The 15,443-nt window shown below is 49.7% G+C and overlaps 1 pseudogene; it reads right to left on the reverse strand.

Moving 5' to 3' along the window:
- Window positions 1–1,283: 1,283 nt before the first annotated feature.
- On the reverse strand, window positions 1,284–14,326 carry LOC136480119 (3-ketoacyl-CoA synthase 20-like; annotated as a pseudogene).
- Window positions 14,327–15,443: the final 1,117 nt, after the last annotated feature.

A 15,443-nucleotide genomic window follows, 5' to 3' on the forward strand; every position in this document is an offset into this window, starting at 1 on the left:
GCGCACGACAGCCACACAGTTCGGTGCTCGTGCGCATGCATAGCAGAAAGAAAACATGCAAGCCTATCTATTTACGGTGCATGGCTTAACTAACAGCAACAAACCCCTCTGTCACGCCGTCACACTCCATGACTGGCATTGATGGGGGGGGGAGCTAATGGCGACCATGAGGCTCTCGCCTCGCCGTGGGCATTCTAATGACCACCACAGGAGTAGGCGCCACCGCTCCCACTTGGCCTCCCACGCGCACCGGGTCGCCTTGCGGCCAGCGGGTGTGGCGAGTTGAAGAAGGCTGATCTAGCTTTGGAGACACTAGATCCGGCATCCCCGTAGGCCGCCATGGCCACTGAAGATGCCAGCATGGTGAGGTGGCTGTGAGCACCACGCCGCAAACCCGCCGCCAACCTCAAAGGGCCTGGCGTCGAAACGCAAAATCCGGTAGCTGGGAGGCTGGATCCGGCCATGGAGGTATGCCACTAGTAGAAATGTTCGATGACAGCATAGGCAGATCGAGCGATTTAGAATGGAAGAGAGGAAAAAACGAGAAGCGGTGAAGAACACAGGAGAAGAGGAGCATGTGGGGGAGACCCTTTTGGGCACCACCTGCTAGCCGCCGCCGCCATGGCTATTGATCCCGGAGAGCCGCAACGACAGCAGCCGAGCCAGCTGGAGGAGGCACGGTGGTTTGGCGGTGGGAGGTGTCGCCCTCGAGTTGCCTCGCGAGGGAGACAACGCCCAATATTTATGTTGATCCTAGTTTAACAGCCTCGTCCTTTTTGGCATAATATCGTGGTATAGTTTATTCCTTCCTCTCAAACTCATGACCAGCAATCTTTACAATCCTAAACTCCACTAGCGATGCATTTCAGCAATGTACTATCATATGCGATTAAAGCCCACTAGCACATGCAATTATGATGCCCACGACAGCAAGACACAAACATTTTGTTATCTACGTCAACATGCAACGCAATCTACTAACATTAATTTATAATAGTTTAACTTATTACTTCGTGTAAGTAATTATACAAGTGCTAATTTTATTCTAAATCATCCGCAATTCTAGTAGTAGTGTATACATATATTTTGCAGTCGTTTATTTCAATGCCAAATCAAGCTCTAAACCGGGGGCTGTTCGGCTGGCATTAAAAGCGGCTGATGCTGATTTGTTATGAGAGAAAAACACAGTTGAATGGCTGGCTGATTCTGGCTGATAAGTTCAAGCGAACAAGCCATCACCACATTTTTGGTATGCGTACCGCTTCCAAATATATTACGCCACGTCAAGAGTCTTGTAGTTCCTCGGCCGATGCTGCGGCGACAGCTAGGCTCTCCACCTTGGGCACCTCAACCGGGAACCAGTGGATCTCCTCCAACCATGGATTCCCACCGTCTTTCTCGTTCGCCGGATGGATGTTCCGCAGCGCTCGCCACATGGCGCTATTGCACTTGAACCTAGAACCAAACGCGATCTGCCACACGCGGTGGCCGCTCTGCACCCATCCCATCGCCTCCGTGTAGGTGAGCTCGTACTAGAGAGAGAGAGAGCTGCTGGAGGCGTTCCCCGACCTGTAGAGCGTCATTCGGCTCGGCTCCATGTGTTAGGCGCTAAGGTTCAGGATCTTCTCGATGGTGTCCGGCACGGCGAGGCCGCCGGCGTGGATGCAGAAGTGCTCGAACGCCATCATGAAGTCTAGGACGTAGGGCCGCCTGCCCCGGGCACCGAACACCTTGTGCCCCACGAGCGACGCCAGAAACAACATCTTCTACGACATGGGTGTCCAAAAAACGTGGACAATTCAAAACAGATACGGTTATAGATATGCAAAGTTCTGTATATTTCCAACCGTATCTCTTTCGAATGGATGACGCCTAGCTAGGTTACGTGATATACGAACATGATATGGAAAGAAGGGTCTTGTATTCCTCACCTTGCTGTCCTGCAAAGTGACGAGTCGAGGACGTTGCAATAGCCTCTCCTGCAATAAAAAGAACATAGTAGTGTCAAATCTAAATTTCGGCAGCACTTCCCCTGCACGGGGAGGCTTCCAAAACCTACAGCAAATACAACGGCACGATGGCCAACAACCACATCCACAATAGTCATTCAAGATAATAAATTTTATAAATATTGGGAGCCAAATCTAAAAAAATGTTTTGACTCAGGACAAACTTAGATGGAATTATATTTGATCAAACAAAGTGCTATTTATGTAGCAACTGGTAATTCCAACATCTCATTTGTGTTCTGAACTTCCACATGCCTCCTGGAAAGGATATATCACCTATCTAGTGTATCAGGCATGCAGCCATGCATCTCCACCAACTAGCTACATTAAAAATTTTTAACAAAAAAACTATTCAGACAACCCCCAGCAGCATGAGAAAGATGGGAAACGAAAACACCGTACATGTGCAGTACATGTGCACCATTGATCAAAGTAATTTTTCATCGTTCTCTAGTTACCAAACACTCCACAGAATGTAATTTTCTAAACTGTGGCAGCATACTATCAAAAAGGAAAATGGAACCAAAGACAAACAAGCAATCAAGAAACATCTCAACAAACAAACATAAATCAATATTAGATATGAAAATCAATATCAGATATCATAATCACATGAAATCAAGAAACGCCTTTACATCATATGTGGAGGCTATGGTAAAAATTTGAGAATATTTCGCGCACGTTGTCACTTAGGATGGTTAGAAACCTAGACATCTCACGTGCACGTGAGATGTCTAGGTTTCTAACCATCCTAAGAGACAACGTGCGCGAAATGTTCTCAAATTTTTACCATAGCCTCCACATATGATGTAAAGACGCGTCACCAAGTTTCATGATTTTCGAACTTCGTTTGCATTTTATATAATTAAAAAACACTTCACCCGCAATTTTGTCGCCATGTTTCGTGCGTGAGATGTTTGAAACTTCAGGCGTGCTCCTGAAAACGGCCTCAAAATACAATAAGTAACGCGAATATCATTTTTCCACTCGTCGAATTCCATGATTCGATGCACCTGCAGTTCAAACTTACATTTCCCAGAAAAATACAATTAAATGAAATAAATTAAGGATATATAGAAAAAAGATCGAGAAATGTGCCAAATTTGAGGACGTACTTCAACTTAATGTGTAAGGGCTGAAGAAAAAGTTTGGAGGCAAAAAAAAATTATGCTTTGCCGAGTAACCAACTCTGGCACTCAGCAAAGACTCTTTGCCGAGTGCCTAAAGGGGGGCACTCGGCAAAGGTGAAAGTTTTTTTAAAAAACGCGGACGATTTCAGATTTTTTTTAATCTGAGCTTTGCCGAGTGCCAGATCTGCAGCACTCGGCAAAGAGGTAAGTTTTTTTCTTTTAAGTATCGTTGTTTCTTTTTTTTAAAAAAGAAATAAGAAAACTCTTTGCCGAGCGCCCTATCTACGGCACTCGGCAAAGATATTTGAAAAAAAATTAAAAATCCTTTGCCGAGTGCCAGTTCGCGGGCACTCGGCACAGGAAAGGGCATTTCCTTCGGCCGGCCCACCCCGAAGCCCCATCGGCCACACACGCGCGTGCGCCCCCGCACCCGTCTCTGTGGCCCGCCGCCGTCGCCGCCCGGTCACCCCCCTGTCGGCGAGCCCTGCCACCGCCGGCGACCCCCCACGCCCCCATCCCCGCACCGCGTCCCCACCCTGCGCCCCCAGCACCGCCGCTCGCGCCCACCCCCAGCCCCGCCGCCCGCTGCTGCAGGCCCGCACCGCGCCGGCGGCCACCGACCCCACCACTCCGGCCTGCCCGCCCCACCCGCACGCCCGCCTCTCCTTCCCTCCCCTCCCCTCCGTGCCCCACCCGTGCCCCCGCCGGTGCCGCTGAACACCGGTGGCCCACTGCCACCGGAGAAGGAGAGGGAGGGCCGCCTTCACCTCCCCTCCCTATGGGGGCCGTGCCTAGCCCGCCCCCCCCCCCCCCCTCGCTGTTGGTTCTTGGAGGGGAGGAGGCAGAGGTGAAGTAGGAGGAAGGAGAAGAGGAGAAGGAGGAAGGGGAAGAGAAGGAGAAGAAGAGGAAAAGAAGAGAAGAAGGGGAAGAAGGAGGAAGAAGGAGGAAGGGGAAGAGAAGGAGAAGGAGGAAGGAGGAGTTCTCGGCGTCTTCTTCTGCGCGTGCACGTCCCGCCACTGCCCAAGGTATATGCACCGTCCCTTTGTGAATGTCGGCCTTCGTGCCGTGAATGTCGGCCTTCGTGCCGTTGTAAATGTCGGCCTTCGTGCCGTTGTGAATGTTGGCCTTCGTGCCGTTGTGAATGTCAGCCTTCGTGCCCTTGTGAATGTCGGCCTTCGTGCCATTATTTTTTGCAGGTTTTGAAAACCTCCCTGTACAGGGGAGGTTCTGCCAAAATTTTCAACTTATAGTGTTGTGTTTCTTGTTTTGTAGAGCAGGACTTGTCGGAGGGGACCCGTAGTACCTAGGTGACCCCGATCGTCTTCGTCGGTGTTGCGGTCCTGCCTGCATAGCCTCGCTTCGCCACTGCACCGACTCGCCACTGCCCTGCTAGCCTGACTCCACCGCCACCCTAGGTATAAATAACCTCTCTTCCTTATCGTTGTCGTAGATCGGTGTAACCCAGTTAGGCGTCTCCGGTCTGAAAGAGATACGATTGGAAGTATGCAGATCTTTGCATATGTATAACCGTATCTGTTTTGGATTGTCCACATTTTCTGGACAGCCCACAGATGCGTAGATGAGGTTAGTTTCCATGGTCTGCTCCAATCCGAGACAGAGTTTTGGCATCACCTCCGTATTGTTCTTCGGATACACACTCTCCCTGCCAGGACATGTATCTGGAGAATAGCGGGGAGGTGCTACCGAAATTCTATCTCGGCTCAGAGTAGACCATGGAAACTAACCTCGTCTACACATCCGCGGGTGGGATTAGGACCTATCCTCACCTATTAGATAGTAGGAACACCACGTAGATGCAGTTGATGGTTACGTTACTCGTTGATATCTATTTTAGAGGATGGATGACCATGAGTGGATGTACACGGGATACAGAAGTCAGAGTGATTTCAGCACTGAATGGGGGCAGAAGACCGAGGCTTTCTTGGACCGTGCATTCGGTAGGGGTGCGAATAGAGCGCATCTAATGAAGTGTCCTTGCAGCATGTGCGCAAACAGAAAATGGCAAAAGAAGGACAACATGGGTATACATCTTCAGAAGCATGGCTTTATGCCGGACTATACCCGGTGGATCCACCACGGTGAAACCCATCGGATGAGAGAGGAAGTGGCGAGACCACGCCTCGAGCATGTTGATGATGATGGTGGGGTTGCAGACATGTTAGATGACTATCAACAAGCACAGATCCCTGATGGACATGTGGAGGAGACAGAGGCATCCGCAAAGGCATTCTATGACATGATGTCTTCGGCACAGAAACCCCTTCATGATCAGACAACGGTTTGTCAACTCGATGCCATTGGACGCGTGATGGGGTTCAAGGCCGAGATCAACATGGGTCGACAATACTTCGATGGTATGTTGGCCTTGATTGCTAGCATGCTTCCGGAGGGCCACGTTCTGCCAAAGAGCCTGTACGAGTGCTAGAAACTCCTTGATGGACTCAAGATGCCTTACGAGCAGATACATGCTTGTCTGAATGGGTGTGTCCTCTTTAGGAAAGAACATGAGCATGAAAAGTACTGTCCGAAGTGCAAATCCTCTAGGTACCTAGAGGTAGACTCTGGGGATGGCCACAAGAAGCAGCTTACCGTCCCGATGAAAATCTTACGGTACCTCCCATTTGTGCCGAGGATCCAACGGCTATACATGAGCGATGAATCCGCTAAGTAGATGATGTGGCACAAACAAGGCACACGATACAATCCTGACAAGATGGTACATCCGTCCGATTGTGAAGCATGGAACCACTTTGATGGCATTCATCATGAGAAAGCATCAGAGCCTCGTAACGTACGTGTTGCGCTGGCAATAGATGGGTTCAATCCTTATGGTTTGATGGCTGCCCCCTACACATGTTGGCCCGTGTTCGTCATCCCCCTCAATCTCCCCCCCGGTGTCGCCTTTGAACGTCAGAACGTATTCTTGTCATTGATAATTCCTGGACACCCGGGGAAGAAGATGGGTGTCTTCATGGAGCCTCTGATTGATGAATTAGTCAGTGCTTGGGAGGATGGGGTATGGACATACGACAGAGCTACAAAGACACCCTTCAAAATGCACGTTTGGTACTAGTAGTCCATGCATGACTTCCTAGCGTATGGGATATTCTCCGGTTGGTGTGTCCATGGGAAGTTCCCATGTCCATTATGCAAGGATCGTCTGAGGTTCATCTGGCTCAAGAAGGGTGGCAAATATTCGTCATTCGACAAACATCGTCAATTCCTCCCTCCTGAGCATCCATTTAGGCAAGACACCAAGAACTTTATGAAAGGTGTCATAGTGACAGAACCTGCATCACAGATGATGACTAGTGCCGAGGTTCATGCTCAGATAGATGCTCTCATGGAGAATCAAAAAGATGATGGCTTCGTGGGATACAGCAAGGAACACATGTGGACTCATAAGTCGGGCTTGACGAGGCTCCCCTATTTTGATGACCTTCTTATGCCACATTACATTGATGTCATGCACACAGAAAAGAATGTCACCGAGGCACTCTGGGGAACAATCATGGAAACTGAAAAGTCAAAGGACAACCCTAAGGCTAGAGTGGACCTAGCAGAGTTGTGTGATAGACCACATCAAGAGATGCGTGCTCCTGGAGGCGGCAAGACATGGAAAAGGCCTAAGGCAGATTTCGTCTTGACCCCTAGACAAAGGAGGGAAGTACTCTAATGGATCTAGACGTTAATGTTCCCTGATGGGTATGCAGCGAATCTGAGGAGGGGAGTGAACTTAACTACTCTCTGAGTGAACGGGATAAAGAGTCACGACTACCACATATGGATTGAGCGGCTTCTTTTGACGATGGTTTGAGGCTTTGTCCCTGAGCACATATGGACAGTGCTGGCAGAGTTGAGCTACTTCTTCTGCCAGCTCTGTGCCAAGGAGTTATCTCGGACCGTGATTGCTGACTTAGAAAAAGTGGCACCTGTCTTGCTTTACAAGTTGGAGAAGATCTTTCCACCCGGCTTCTTCAATCCGATGCAGCATCTGATATTGCACCTCCCGTATGAGGCACGAATGGGGGGGGCGTACAGGCCCGTTGGTGCTATCCAATCGAGAGATGCCTAAAGACACTTTGGAAAAAGTGTAAAAACAAAGGCAAAATTGAGGCTTCCATTGCAAGTGCTTTCACTATGGAGGAGGTGTCAAACTTCACAACATTGTATTATTCTGACAACCTTCCAAGTGTGCATAATCCACCTCCTCGTTACAATGCTGATGAAAATGCCTCGAGCCTCAGCCTTTTCCGAGGGCAACTTGGAGGAGCAGGTGCATCGACCAATAAGCCCCTGACAAATGTGGAGTGGCATAAAATCATGTTATATGTGCTGACCAACCTTGAAGAGGTGGACCCATATATTGCGTAAGTTCTCAATGGACTTGTTTCAATAATCCCGCACTATTCTACATCCAACCCCCTTGTTTGTCGTTATAGGGAATTCATTCATGAATACTGGCCCCATTCAAGGGAACAAACCCCGTCAGAATGTGATACCCTTCTTTCCAAGGGTGCGGGACAAGGGAGCCCCGATTTTATTTCCTGGTTCAAAACCAAGGTACCGTCCAATTTAGCCCCGATTTGTTGTTGCTCGTACGTTCGATTAATATAACAATGTATCCTGCTTGAGCTTGCAGGCCCGAACCGATGCGTCTATCAGTGCCGAGTTGAGACAGGTTGCTAACGGCTATGACCAAAGGGTCAAGTCATCGGACGCCTACGATGTGAATGGATATTGATTTCACACAGGAAGCTACGAGCAGAGGCGGCCCAATCGAAGATCCACAAATAGCGGGGTTTTTACGCCCGACACTGATGGCATAGACTATTATGGAAGAATTGAAGAAATATACGAACTTTCATTCCATGGTAGCACAAATCTTTATCCTGTCATATTCAGATGCCATTGGTTTGATCCGGGAGTAACGAGGAAGACCCCTCATCTTGGTCTAGTCGAAATTCGACAGGATTCCATCTATCCAAGAGACGATGTGTACATTGTGGCGCAACAGGCCATACATGTTTATTATACGTCATATGCTTGCAAGACTAGACCGGATCTTAGTGGTTGGTTTGTTGTGCACAAGGTCTCGCCACACGGCCGACTACCTGTCCCAAACGATGAAGATTACAACTTCAACCCAAGCACGTATGACGGAGAGTTCTATCAAGAAAATGGGCTATAAGGGAGGTTTGAGATAGACTTAACCGGCAAGATAGGAATGGATGTAGACAATGTAATGGTTGATGATGATGACGATGGAGATGAAGTGCGAAATGCAAAGGACTTACAAATGCTTGAGCGATTACGTGTAGGCAATGACAATGAAGACAACATTCCTCCATCGGATAGTGTTGATTATTTCGACATGGTTGATAGTGATGATGAGACTTACAATCTAGCTAATCCTGATCATGAAGATTATTTGTAACATACATGTAATACTTTGTAATTTTGTAATTTTGTTTTGTTTTGTTTATTTTGCATCTATTTCTACTTACTTCTTTCTTCTTTTTAATTGCAGGTGACTGAACAAAAATGCCGGGTGGCCGGCAGAGGAACCTGAGCTCGTTCTACCATGGAGCCTCCGGTGTAGGAGCCTCCAGCGGAGGGGGCGAGGAGGAGCAGGGGACATCTTCGACGAGGCGGAGGAGCACGAGGACCACGACCAGGAGGAACAGGAGGACCACGCCCGCGGTCCAGCAGCAGCAGTAGGAGGAGGAGGAGGAGGAGGAGCAGGTGCAGCAGGAGGTGGGTGAGGAGGAGGAGACGCCGGTGCAGGAGGAGGCGGACGAGGACGAGGACGAGGATAGGGGCGGGACGGGAGCTACCGCTTCCTCTAGTTCATCAGGTGTCTACTTGCGAGGACCCTCCACCCTCCCTGACCGATCACATACTCGTCTACGCCCAGTGATTCGCCTAGAGGGGCAAAGGTAAGTGCCTTTGCATGTTATCACTTTTACTTCATATGCTATGTTCGATATCGAAATAGAGACTAATATGTTTTCTTAATCACTTCTGCAGGGGGTGGGAGATTGTGTCAGGGAACACTGCCTCCCGCCATGTCAATGGCATCCTAGGTCTCCTGTGCAGGAGACACTTCCCTAGCATGGTCATGCATGTCGGGAACCTCGAGCCCGCCTTCACGTTTGCCCACTACGAGTCCGCCCCCCCACGTGGAAGCAGGCACCATGGCTGCGCTCGTCATTCGGGAGTTCTAGGTAAGTCTTCCTCGCACTACATGGCTCAATACAATGCACTCATTTGACTCTACTTGAAATAATTAATGCATACATCATGTCTGTATATGCAGGAGTACTTCAAACTTGACGACGGATTCGAGGGCACGGTAGAGGCAGTGGCTAAGCGAGCTTGCAGGAAACGCGTCATCGACGTCCATCATGAGGCGCGACTCCAGGCCATCATAGATTACTATGGGACGAAGCTCGGACAGAAGGTCACCAAGGACATCCCAGAACAAGACTTGACGCTGACCAAACCCTAGTTCCTTGAGGTAGCTAAAGAACATTAAAATTGGTTCCTTCTGAGGTTAAGTATGAATCACTTGTTTTTCTAATATGTCAACTACTTGATGACGTGTAGGTGATTCCTTGGTGGTGCAACGGGTGCCCCGTGGCTTGGGCGAAGATGGTGGACAGGTGGTTAAGCACGGAGTGGGCCGCTCAGCACGCGGCTGCTCGGTAGCGGCGTTTGTTCATGCTAGGTGTATCACACCATCAATGCAACCGCAACCTCTCTGGATATGCCCGAGCATGGGTACGTGGTCATGTTTCTATTCTTCTTGCTTTCGTTGAACTCGGCAAAGAATTCTAATCATCTTGTTTTCGTTCTTGCAGTCGGTGGCACATCAAGGCCAAGAGTGCTCCAACTTCGCCGCATTTGCCATGGCACACAAGGGCAAGGCGTCGTCCGACGTCTCCTTCAACCCGGACGACCCGGTCGAGGCGTACACAAACTCGAGCGCCTATGAGAAAATCACGGAGTACACAGCGGCGATAAGGTTGATCCATGGGCCAGAGTATGATCCACAGACCGACAACATTGATGCAAACACCGTCATGAGGATTGGATAAGGCAAGAAGCATCGTCGCTACTGGATTGGCGACAGCGTGATCGACATGGCCTCTACTCCCACTCTCTCCCAGATCCGAGCACAGAGCACGACCGCCTCCTCACTCCCAGCGATACGCTCACGGACGAGCATTTCATAGCACCGGGTCGACACACTCCAGGTTATTCATGTTTTACTCATTGTACATTGATCTTTACACAACTCTATTTCCTTTGCATTATTGTAACATTAGCTTTGCAACAATTTGTAGGCCCAGGTGGAAGAAGCAAACAGGAGGGCCCAAGAGCTGGAGCTGGGGTTGGCGGCCGAGCGGGCCGTGCGGGAGGCCGACAAACTCGCCCAGGAGAAAAGGTTGGCGGACATTATTGCCTAGATGCAAACTACGACGGGTGCTGCTATGCCTCCTGGGTTAATGGGTCCACCTCAGCCTCCTCACTCCGCTACTCCAGTGAGTAATGTCACACATGCAAGGAATTGCTACAATCGCTATTCAACTAATCTTGTCTCATGCAATCTCTTCTCCTGTGTGCAGCCTCAGTCGGTGGGTTCGAACAACCCAGCTCAGGGCACTCCGAACCAGCAGATGTTTCCTTCCCCATTGTCAGCAGGATGGCCACATCAAGGGCCGCTTCAGTGAGTAGCGCTTGTAGTTTCATGTCTTGTTCTCTTCACAATGGATTTCTGTCCGAGACAATGTTGTTGTCATGCATGTGTTATTGTGACATGTGGTGATGGATTTGAACTACTTGTTGAATGATGTAGAATCCTGTCGAATAATGGATGGAATTACTGTGACATGTGGTGAACGGATGTGATTCATGTGGTATGTGTGATGGATTGTGACATATAAGGTGCTGGATGTGGTATATATGTGATGGATGTGATATATATGCCATATGGTTTGTTTGTAGTGATTGAAAGCAAAAAACAAAAAAACTAAAATTTTTTGTCACTTTGAGCCTTTGTCGAGCGCCTTTTGCCCTGGCACTCGGCAAAGCTGCCAAAAAATGCGCTACCAGGTCTCTTTGCCGAGTGCCAGTACCCTGGCACTCGACAAAGCTGTGTACACTACCATGTGTTTCCCAGTTTTGCCAAGTGCCAGGACTCTGGCACTCGGCAAAGAATTTTCCAAAAAAATTATTTTTTCTTTCCCGAGTGCCGTCTCAGCTAGGCACTCGGCAAAGGATTTTTCAAAAAAAATATTTTTTCTTTGCCGAGTGCCAGGTCAGGAAGGCACTCGGCAAAGGTTTTTTTTTAAAAAAAGGGAAAAGCTTTGCCGAGTGCCTTCCTGACCCGGCACTCGGCAAAGACGCCGTCAATGGCTGATGGCCAATTTTCTTTGCCGAGTGCCGTCCTGGCACTCGGCAAAGCCTTTGCCGAGTGCCCGAGAAACGGCACTTGGCAAAGAACCCTTCGCCGGATGCGGCTTTGCCGTTTGCTCTTTGCCGAGTGTGGCACTCGGCAAAGCCTTTGCCGAGTGCAATATGGCCTTTGCCGAGTGCCCCAAGCACTCGGCAAAGAGCACGTCTCCAGTAGTGATCGGATCCCCGCTGAAGCTATTCTTAGTGGAGACATGTTCCAACACTATGCTGCCAAGTTTTGTGTTCTCAAGCTCTCAGGCTGCACCTTTGATTTTCAGGCACCTCCATTCCTCTGCTGCCACAGCCATAGGCGGCGCCGAGGGCAGGCGGTGCTGGGGGCGGGACGCGCCGGGGCAGCGATGCCGCGTCAGTGGCGTGGCGCGGTGGGGCGGGGAGGTGGCGGGGGGGGGGGGATGGCGGCGTGCGGTGCGGCGTGTGTGTGAAGGGCCGGGCGCGGTGGGGAACGGCAGGGCGCGGTGGGGCGCGGCCGGGCGCGGTGGGGCAGGGGTTGGCGGCGTGCGGTGTGGTGTGTTGTGTGCGCGAGGGTGAGGGCCGGGGGTGCTAACCGCTGGGGGCATATGAAAGGAGTACGCCAGAGTGTCAAGATCTGGGGTACTTGGCATTATTTTTTTTAATTTTCATTACGGCCCGATACTGTGCAGTGGGGCCGGTCAACAAAGTTGCCAGAGTGTCCCCTATATGACACTCGGCAACTATTCTTTTCACCGAGTGTCAGGTACAAAACACTCGGCAAAATAAATCGATATTTCACGCTCCACCGTCCTCCTTCTTCATAGCGTGTTCTACTAAATTTGTTACGATGTAATTTAAAAATACCTTGTCAAATTCACTCAACAATGCATATTTGATTTTTCTACAAATATTAATCCATTATTTCATGCAGTTATAGCTCAAATTCAATATATATCAATTAAAATTCTATAATTGCAGTTAATAAATTAAAATTATCAAACGGATCTGAAAAATTACCAAAATTTGACGTGAACCGATCTATGTTGTCTATTGACTATACAAAAAGTTTTGAAGTCACACCCCAATTTGACCATCACTTTGACTCCAAATCTTACCGAATCCTTGTAAACGCTACGATTCTTCTACGGAGATGCTTCCGTTTGTAAAGGTCCTATGTGACAAATTGTGCGAAACCTTCTCAATTTTTTTCACAGTCTCCACGTATGATATCAGGAGATCTTGACAAATCTCATCATTTTTAGACTTCGTTTGCTTTTTTTAGAATTTAAAAACCATTAGGCCATACGTTCGTAGTCGTGTTTCCTTAATAAAATGTTCGAAAATTGTTTTCATTTCCGGAGTAAGGCCCCAAAATGGACTCAATAATATGAATATGATTTCTTCACTCAATTTATTCCATTATTCGTATCACTTGCAGTTCAAATTTGACTTAAACAAAAAATTCCTCTAAATGCAATAAATTACTCAAATATAGCAAACAGATCGAGAAATATACCAAATTTTAACATGGAGTACCACATGTTGTATGTGGAGAGTAGAAAAAGTTTGGAGAGCAGGAGAGAAAAAAATTTTATTATTTTGCCGAGTGCCATTAAAAAACACTCGACAACAATATTACTTTGCCGAGTATAGACAAAAAACACTCGGCAAAAATAATAGTTTGCCGAGTGTCAAGCAAAAACACACGGCATACCTTGTCTTTGCCGAGTGTCTCTAATGGACACTCGGCAAAGTTCTAATGGCATGGCGGCGCACCCAACGGTCGTCTGATGGCCGCCGCACGCCCAGCGCACGTGACTCCATTTTGCCGAGTGTCCGTATTTGCCGAGAGTTTTGTTGTATTTTGCCGAGTGTTTTATATTAGACACTCGGCAATGTTATCTTTTGCCGAGTGCTATATGTTTACCGAGTGTTTCATTAAATACACTCGGTAACTTGGATATTTGCCGGCAAACCCTCATGCATTTGGTAATTCTACTGTTTCCGGTAGTGGTAGCACTAGCTGGCCAGCGACGTGATGTTGGTCTTGAGCGCCTCGCCGGCCACCGCCATCAGGTCCTTGGACAGCGCCACGCCAACGCGTCCCGTCTCGTCCTCCTCCAGCAACACGCACCGGTACGCCCGGTGGTCGGCGCCGTGGTGCATAGGCACCGTGTGCAGCAGCTGGTACTGATACTTGGCCCGGAGCCGCTCCTCGCGGCGGTTGGTCAGGAGCACCGCCGCGCCACCCATCTGGAAGAGGCAGTTGGACATGAGCATCGAGCGGTTGTTTCCCCAGTACCCGTTAAGCGAGAGGATCTCCATGCTCACCAGTCACCACCAGCGCGTACGTGTTCCGGTGCACCTGCAATCAGGAGGTCAGCGTGTTATCAGTTATCTACCACTCTCTTTCTGTCAGCCAGCTGTCGTCACCAATGACGGCTTACGGCTGCATGGACTGCACTGCGCGATGCATGCAAAGAACACGGATCCAAAATCATCGATTACTCGATCCAGAGGCAAATCGGTTACCTGGAGCAGCCGCTTGGCCAAGTCGATGGATTCGGCTCGTCGCCATCTTTGCTTGTGGCGGAAATGTTGGACCTTTCTCTTGGATCCCAGCTTGTTTGGTTGAAAACCAAGGATCAATGCAAGACTGAAAACGAAAACCTCTCTTGTGGGCTTCTGGCGAGTGAGTATGAGCTGTTGGTTGGATGGCCAATAAACTGGCATGGCATGGCCAGGGAACCCGGGCACGTCACCCGCACATGGTGATGCTGACGACGCCGCGCGCGCGGTGTACGTTGTATCCCTTGGCCCTCTTGCCAAGAGTTCCTGCACATCATCAACTCAACTGTTGGTGTGTCGCCCCACGCCAATTAAGCCCTAAGATAAGAGAAGATGACACCGCTCCAAATTAAACCAAGCAGGGCACGTCATCGTCATCAACCCGTTGGTGATGGTCTTGCACCTGCCAAGCGTGCCGTGCGCCGGGGACCGGGCCCGTGGTCTCTCAGGTTGGAGCCTACTATCCAGCATCCGACAACAGAAGATGAGGGAGCGACTCTTGGGCCTGGGCCACAGCCAGCCAGGAGGTCCACCAGGCCGAGGACGCGGAGCACGCGTGTGACGGGTTAAGACTGGGTCGCGGCTTGAGTCACCTTCTCGGCATAGTCTACTTATTGTAATAGGCGTGAGGAGAGATTCATTCATGAACATTGTAACTACTATCTTGCCCCTCCTGCAAGCCTTCCTCTGAACCCAACCTTGTGCTCTCCTTTCCCTTCCCCTTTAGTAGATCAGCTCATAGCTTATGGCCGCAATACTGATCCACTTTACTATACTATGCGCTTTGTTGATAGCCTCCGTGCCAGCATTCATGCTGCGGTGCATATGCAGCGTCCAGACAATCTCGATACTGCTTGTGTCATTGCTCTGTTGCAGGAGGATTTGGTGGAGCCTGCCCGGAAGAAGGATTTTCGTCGACCTGAACCGTTCACCTTTGCCAAGGCTCCAGTGCGTGGGCTCAGACCTCTGCCACATGTCCCGCCAAGGCAGGAACGCCAAGACAGGCCGGTGCCTCCGAACCCGGGCCCTGAACGGCGTGGACGCGGCGTCGACGACAAACTCTCCACTCTGCGAGATTACCGGCGCGCTCGTGGCCTCTGCTTCCGGTGTGGTGAGAAATGGTCGCGTGACCATCTGTGCCCTGAAGCTATCCAGCCGCATGCTCTGCAGGAACTCTGGGATGTGTGCTTTGCTGAAGACTGTCAGGAAGACTGTTCTGATGAATGTCAGGAAGATGGTGCTGATGCAGCTCAATTGTGTATGGCTATCTCTATGGCAGCAT

This window comes from Miscanthus floridulus, chromosome 9, assembly GCF_019320115.1.
Source record: "Miscanthus floridulus cultivar M001 chromosome 9, ASM1932011v1, whole genome shotgun sequence".
NCBI classification, from domain to species: Eukaryota; Viridiplantae; Streptophyta; class Magnoliopsida; order Poales; family Poaceae; genus Miscanthus; species Miscanthus floridulus.